At 33.5% G+C, this 7,897-nt stretch overlaps 1 long non-coding RNA gene across 1 annotated transcript; it reads left to right on the top strand.

Moving 5' to 3' along the window:
• The first annotated feature begins 680 nt into the window (after positions 1-680).
• On the top strand, positions 681-5,762 carry LOC127879219 (uncharacterized). The gene is made up of 3 exons (XR_008048973.1): positions 681-784; positions 4,813-4,877; positions 5,410-5,762. It is a non-coding gene; the product is annotated as an uncharacterized LOC127879219 (long non-coding RNA).
• Positions 5,763-7,897: the final 2,135 nt, after the last annotated feature.

Genomic DNA, 7,897 nt, shown 5'->3' with positions numbered 1-7,897 from the left:
ATCAAATATAATTGTTTTTATTTATGAAACAAACTTTTACGATTTATACCAAACTTCATTCGTACCAAATTTCATTTATTTTACATAATTATTGAAAATAACATTGATACAGATAGTCGTACCTATTGATTGAAATTTTGTATATTATATAGATTACACAGTCACTAATGAACTATGAGTGAAACCCTGTATGAGTATGATTCTGAAGGAACTGATGGCAGTGATGCAGTTATAGAGGTACAGACACTGGCAAGCAAGGGGAAAGCAAGGGTTATTTGAGAAAATCGTTTTATAAATAGTTTAACAATTTGTATAAGTGCTATGTTTTAAAAGCAATACAATTTATGTTATATATATTTTTGGAAGGTATAATTAATTTATATTCTTTAAAAGATATAAGATTATTAATTTAATTTAATGAGCAAATAAGATATTGATTTAATCATAACATTAATACAGAAATATGGCATATTTTAGATGAAAGGAAATTATTTAACCCATTGACTTGTTTGTGTTTGACATGAAACAATAACGTGTTTGTATATTAAATAAAATATCATAAACATTTTAATACTGTTTAAAGTAACTATATACAATGTACAACTAATAACTATTAATAAATACATGTGTTTTAATACATTTATTACAATGTTATAATACTTTTTTTAAAATAAATACTTCAGATTCGGAAGAAACTTTGCCGCCATCTGACAAAGAAACACAGCCACCTCTGGAGGAATGTGGTCAGGAAGTTGAATGGTCTCAGTCACCATTAGGATATTTTGTAAGTCATGGTGAAGGTAAAGATGTTAAAAAGTGTCAAGTGATTTTTAACAGGACTACATTTTTATGCCCCTGAAGGTGGGAAATATTCACTAGATGCCCAGTGGGCATCTAGTGATTGCATTTCCGTCTGTATGTGGTCTGTCCGTCATACTTTTTCAAATGTCTGTGCTTTGAGGTTATATTTTACTTTTTACATAAAATGTCAATGGAAGGAGTAGCAGACTGCAGATTGTAAGCCATCATCCAAGTTATAAGACTACATCAATGTTCACTTCATTTTCATCAACACACAGCAATAACATCAGTATTGTGGTCTCATTGAAGCAATTAAGCACTGAAATGGATATACATTTTTCACATTCACATGATATAAATGCCTTTTTCATTCTTTCTAACTATCATCAACAACGTTAAACTAACAGTTCAATTTGTTAAATAATGCAAAATAAGGTTATGGTTGTTTTTCAATGTCATTGTTTGCAAATACATGTATTTGGTAATCATATAGTATTGCTTATACATATTTCATTTCTATCAGTATCCACACGTTTTTCGGAGAGTGGTGATATTTTGGTGATGTGGTGATGTGCGTCTGTCCGTCCGTCCGTCCTGGCCATCTGCTCCTCCTACACTATTAGCACTAGAGACTTGAAACTGGCATACATGGTAGCTATGAGCATATGTGCGACGGTGACAGTGACGGAATTTTGATCTGACCCCTGGTTCAAAAGTTATGGGGGTTGTGGCGGGGCCCGGTCAGAGATTTTCACTCATTTTTTAAATGTTATTTTACATTAACTTCTTCATTTCTGCACTGATTTACGTCAAATTGATAATGAACCTCTCTTATGACAATACGGTCAATCTCAGCTATGCATGGCCCCATTACCAACCCTAGGGCACCCCGCCCACATAGGCCACGCCGACCCAAAATTGCCTTTTACTATAATTTCCTTATTTCTACACCGATTCACTTCAAATTGATACTGAACCTCTCTTATTACAATACAGTCAATCTCAACTATGCATGGCCCCATTACCAACCCTGGGGCGCCCCGCCCACATAGGCCACGCCCACCCAAAATTGCCTTTTACTATAATTTCTTCATTTCTACACCGATTCACTTCTAATTGATACTGAACTTCTCTTATGACAATACGGTCAATCCCAACTATGCATGGCCCCATTACCAACCCTGGGGCGCCCCTGGATCAAACATGCGGCGTGGGGATACGCGTCGGCTATGCCGCGCCATTTCTAGTAATTTCTATGTTTTCGAGTGTAGTTATACTTATATAAAACTGGTAAAATTCTGCAGTTTTATAAGTATATTACTTAAACGACATTGTTCACAAATGCACAAATATCTGAACAAATCTCTTTAGGTAAATAACGCAATTTGCAGATTTGCTATACAGTATACCAGACACCTGTTAAATAAATTAATTTGGGTTCTTGTAATTTAATTGACAACACTAATAACATTGTACGCGAACACAATTATTCCCTTAATCAGATTACACATTTTATTTACACAAAGTGTTTGTATTACAACACATTTAAAAACGTTTATGGTACTCATTATGTTGAATATATGCATATGCTTTTAGAAACCGTCACCAACTGTTTCACTGGGTAATATTGTGAAAACATGTTTTTTATCTGTTTTTTTTTGCGGATTTTAGAAATTTGATTGTTATGAATTCATTAAAAGAAATATTATTGCACATAACATATTATTTATTAATTAACTTTGGTAAAAGAATATACAAATACGACATGTATGCAGATATTGCTGATCTCTACGAGATATTGCTGATCTCTACGGTAATCATGATAGTTTCCCGATATCACATACATATATCTAGATATGAATTCTGGGATCTGTTAAGATCCATTCTTGTAAAACGGTTTCAGCTCAATTACTCAGTTGAATGAAACAAAAAGAGCTAATTTATTAAAAAGTGAGCATTGAAAATGGGAAACTTCATATCATGGTTAATAAATTATAATGACTTGATAATGTTTTGATGGCTGAATTCAAGGTCTATATGATAAGTGTAATGAATAATACACAGCTGGTTTTAGCCCAATAAATTGAGATTTATTTATGCTATTATAATGGCACTTTGCTTTGCACATGGTGTTTGTTTTGCAATGCAAAATTACTGCAGTAAAAATGTTATTTCCGCTCAATAGCTTAACACATGAAATTATATTGTCTATCTTAATTGTCAATGATTTATTGGTTCAAAATAGTATCTATTGTTTAACAAGTATAGCTTTACATATTCATTGAAGGTACCGGTTTGTCACTTTAAATGACTTTGTAGTTTGAAATTCAAATTAAAAAGAAATGTAAGCATACAAAAAGAAGCCATAAGCGTATAAGCACATTGTTCTTCAATAGGTTTATCATAAAAACAATCTGTGTTTCTTTGTTCCTGTCATTGATAAAACAAAGAAATGAACTTGGTGAGGGTTGATACGCCTCAAATAGACTAAACATGATATCCCTCCCCAGTGAATTCCGTTCAGCTTAACCGCCATGCAAGCTAAATAGAAGATATGTTATACCTATTGAAATGTTACTAAAATAGAAATAACTTTAATGTTACATATCATTTTTTTAGTTTAAAATTAAAAATTTATTCTGTGTACGTATGCTAGCCATGATATCTATTTTCTGCACTACTGTTTACTGGTATTGCAATAGGTTTTGAAAACAATGAATACATTTTGATAAAAAAAACAAACATGAAAAACTAGAACACTTAAAGTTCTTGAGCATATATAAGATGTTTTCTACCTGCCACTTTTTAGTAATGCATTATTTGCAGTAAAAACTGAATTGTTACATGTATTCTTGTGTAATTGCAAATTTTAAGGTAGCACACTCATAATGATTTCCTTCGAAGATTAGAGAGCCAGTGTAAAGTTGCTGTGGCCGAGTGGTTAGGCGATAGACTTTAAATCTTTTGGGATTTTCCCGCGCAGGTGCGAATCCTGCCGACAACGCAAACTTTTTGCGATGCGTTTTATTTCTTTTCTAACGTAATTTGATTTAATATAGTATATATGCTTTGTTTATTATCCCCACGTTTTTCGGAGAAAAAGTGGGAATATTGTGGTGATGTGTGTCCGTCCGTCCGTCCTGGCCACCTGCTCCTCCTACACTTTTAGCACTAGAACCTTGAAACTTACATACATGGTAGCTAGGAGCATATGGTCAGAGATTTTCACTCATTTTTTTATGTTATTTTACATTAACTTCTTCATTTCTGCACCGATTTACTTCAAATTGATACTGAGCCTCTCTTATGACAATACGGTCAATCTCAACTAAGCATGGCCCCATTACCAACCCTGGGGCGCCCCGGCCACATAGGCCACGCCCACCCCAAATTGCCTTTTACTATAATTTCTTCATTTCTACACCGATTCACTTCAATTTGATACTGAACCTCTCTTATGACAATACGGTCAATCTCAGCTATGCATGGCCCCATTACCAACCCTAGGACACCCCGCCCACATAGGCCACGCCGACCCAAAATTGCCTTTTACTATAATTTCCTTATTTCTACACCGATTCACTTCAAATTGATACTGACCCTCTCTTAATACAATACAGTCAATCTCAACTATGCATGGCCCCATTACCAACCCTGGGGCGCCCCGCCCACATAGGCTACGCCCACCCAAAATTGCCTTTTACTATAATTTCTTCATTTCTACACCGATTCACTTCTAATTGATACTGAACTTCTCTTATGACAATACGGTCAATCTCAACTATGCATGGCCCCATTACCAACCCTGGGGCGCCCCTGGATCAAACATGCGGCGTGGGGATACGCGTCGGCCTCTGCCGCGCCATTTCTAGTTGCATTTAAATTGTATTTAAATGAATCGACACGTATTGAATGTTTATTTTATTTTCAATAGTTGTCATCATACTTAATGCAGCAGTACTGTGGGATAAAGTAAAACCATGTATTATTTAATTTTTATCTCTATTTCAGGATTATTATTTTTATATTCCATTCTATGGTGATCGGAGACTAAGAAAACAGTGTAGACAAATGAGGTATTATTGATATATTTAGTGTATATTATTTACATTAGTATTTTCACAGTCCCAATTTTCGAATTATGTAGGCAATGTTATTATTTTTTAAAAATGTACATGTATATGAGCCTTAATCTGGGAAAATGAGCTTTATGCATGTGCATATAGTGTCCTCCCAGATTAGGCTGTGGAGTCCGCAAAGGCTGATCAGGGACGACACTTTCTACCAAAACTGGATTTTTGTTAAGGGGAGAGATCTTTAAACGAAAAGTACAATAAAAGCGGAAAGCGTCTCCCCTGATTAGCATGTGCTATTTATTGAACATATATAACCATTTGAAAAAATGGTTTGTCATAAAATGTCATATAAACGAACTTTCATGTCATGAAATTACATTGTGCAGGTATAATAAATTAAATTCTCATAACACAATTATGCACTTTAAATTATTATATTATTTCATTATATTTTCTTAATGAGGTATTTTTTTGCAAAAATGACACAGTTTTGTTCATTATTATCATAAAATTTCATTTCAATTCATTACAGCGTGCAGTTCAGGAGGGGGAAGTTCTAAATAACTCGTATACAGCACTGTTGCAGCCAATCAGGTTTCCTTCTCTGTGTGAAATGTTTAATATATGTAAAATATGTTTATGCAATCTTTAATTTTGTCATATAAACAAATATATAGTACTTTTTAATGTGGGGTTAGATTTTCTTTTAAAAATGTATATCCATTTATTACCTGCCCTGAATTTTGCAATTTTTATTCTATATTAAAACATTTACTCTTTTACATATAGGGTACAATGTGTATAATTTCTGATTAGTATTCACTAATTATTTAAGAAAATGTATAATTTGCCATTGATTATGGTGACATTAAAAATATGTGGTGGTTGCTAATATTGCTTGCAAACAAAACAATTATTTATTTCATATAATATTAATTTACTATACATATTCACTAAACAAATCGTTCTTTTAACAAAGATAAAATGTAATACTTACAGAAAATTACGAGAACACTTATGGAAATAAATAAAGACTAATCCTGGATGTTCTAAATCTAAACCTCTGAAAATCTGCCACGTAATCCAAATGTTACCAATGGACTTGTACTCCTACATTGTGCAATTCATTCGGTACCCCTCGTAGATTATCAATAATCGATATTATCCGATGTTTGACGGAAAGGGCCGAGAATGTGCGATTGTGTGCAAGTAAAAAAACTCGCAGCGGTTCGCTCCCCTTTCAGCTAAAATGACATCACAAAAAGTGTTTAGTGTATTTTTCCGTCGCAGACTATATTTGGCCGTCGCAGACTATGATAAAATGTAATTGTAACAACGTGTATACTGTATCTGGCCGTCGCAGATTATGAAAGTCTGTGCGCCGTCGCGTATCTTAACAAACTACTGTGTTTGCATTTGCATGCTAAAACACAGACTCAATGCACGATTTTCTTCACCAGTGGTTGATTATCATTTCGTTGTTGCTAAAATGTAATCAACGACAGCAACATCAACTTAATATATGTTATACATTGATTAATGTATAGCAAATAATCATACAAAATGGGATACTTAAATGTATCTCTCTAGCTGAAGTTCTCTCTTCGTCCATCTATCTCTTAAAACTTTGGGTACTGTCCAAAGTTTTTATTATGCGTCATTAAATCACGGCCGTTAAACACGCGCGCCACCATTTTTTGAGATGCATTAATAAATGAACCAATGCAACATTCGAGGTGGCGTTCAGGCCCGGATGTTTTGAAATTTAACGGATAATTTCACAGTGATTTACAGTGATTAGGTTTTATATGTTTTTCGAATTATTTAAAAAAATCGGCCAGTGTAGTGCGATTCAGCGATTATAAATTCATCCAAAGATGTATAGAAACATACAATCACAACCCATTTGGAAATAAGAGGACCTTTATAAGTTGTGGCATGGTAGAATTCGTAAAAGCAAATTGAGGGTTTTTGCCTGTGTGACAAGCAAATTCCCATCCAATTAAATCGCTCATTACATAAAACGATTACTTTGAACCTGTACAAGTTAGTGCGTACTTAAAAACATCGGCTTCTAGCCGATCTAATAGATACATTTGCATATTTCAAAAAGAGATGGAACCAATGTCAATGGGGTGGCGCTAAGATTAGGAGGTGGCGCCAATGCATATTCATAGCTATTTAAATTGAAATATTTTATGTTATGGTTTCTATTATGTTTACAGGAAATACATTATTTTTTGTAAGTTGACTACTTCAGCACATTTGAGTCGCGTGCGTTTTTAATTAGAAAAAAATAGTTTACTAATAATGTCTTGATGGATTTAAACGTTCGTCTTTGTAAGATAAGAACATTTAACATGTATTATACAAATAAGTTAACGGAAAAAGACCGAGCTATCTTCATTTTTTGGAGTTGATCGCTGAAAAAAACATTATATATTAGCGTTGACCTTGGCCTTTTTGTAAATTAAGCATTTGGATTAAGGGACACAGATCATCGTTTTCAAGAAGAAGTATTATATTTATTACTACAGGGGTATTACTTTATTGAGTGCACTAGGCAAATTATTTACAAAAGTTTTAAATGACCGGCTAACAATCTGGGCGGAAAAGTATAATGTTTACATTGAGGCTCAGGCAGGATTTAGACAAAACATGGGCACAATAGATAATATTTTTGTATTGCATAACGTAATACAGCATTTATTAAATAAGAAAAAGAAACTATTTGTAGCATTTATAGATTTTACAAAAGCATTTGATTACGTAGTAAGAGATATTCTGTGGTATAAACTGATAAAGCTTGGTATTAGAGGGAAAATATTAAACATTATTCGTTCAATGTATAGTATTGTTAAATCAATGGTAAAATATGACAATGAGGTTAGCGATAGTTTTACATGCCTGTTAGGGGTACGTCAGGGTGAATCATTGTCTCCATTTTTATTTGCAATGTATTTGAATGACATTGAGGAATATTTGCTGACAAATAACTATGATGGTATAAATCTAGACGC

This window comes from Dreissena polymorpha, chromosome 4, assembly GCF_020536995.1.
Source record: "Dreissena polymorpha isolate Duluth1 chromosome 4, UMN_Dpol_1.0, whole genome shotgun sequence".
Classification (NCBI taxonomy): Eukaryota; Metazoa; Mollusca; class Bivalvia; order Myida; family Dreissenidae; genus Dreissena; species Dreissena polymorpha.
This window is presented reverse-complemented; position numbering and strand designations above follow the sequence as displayed.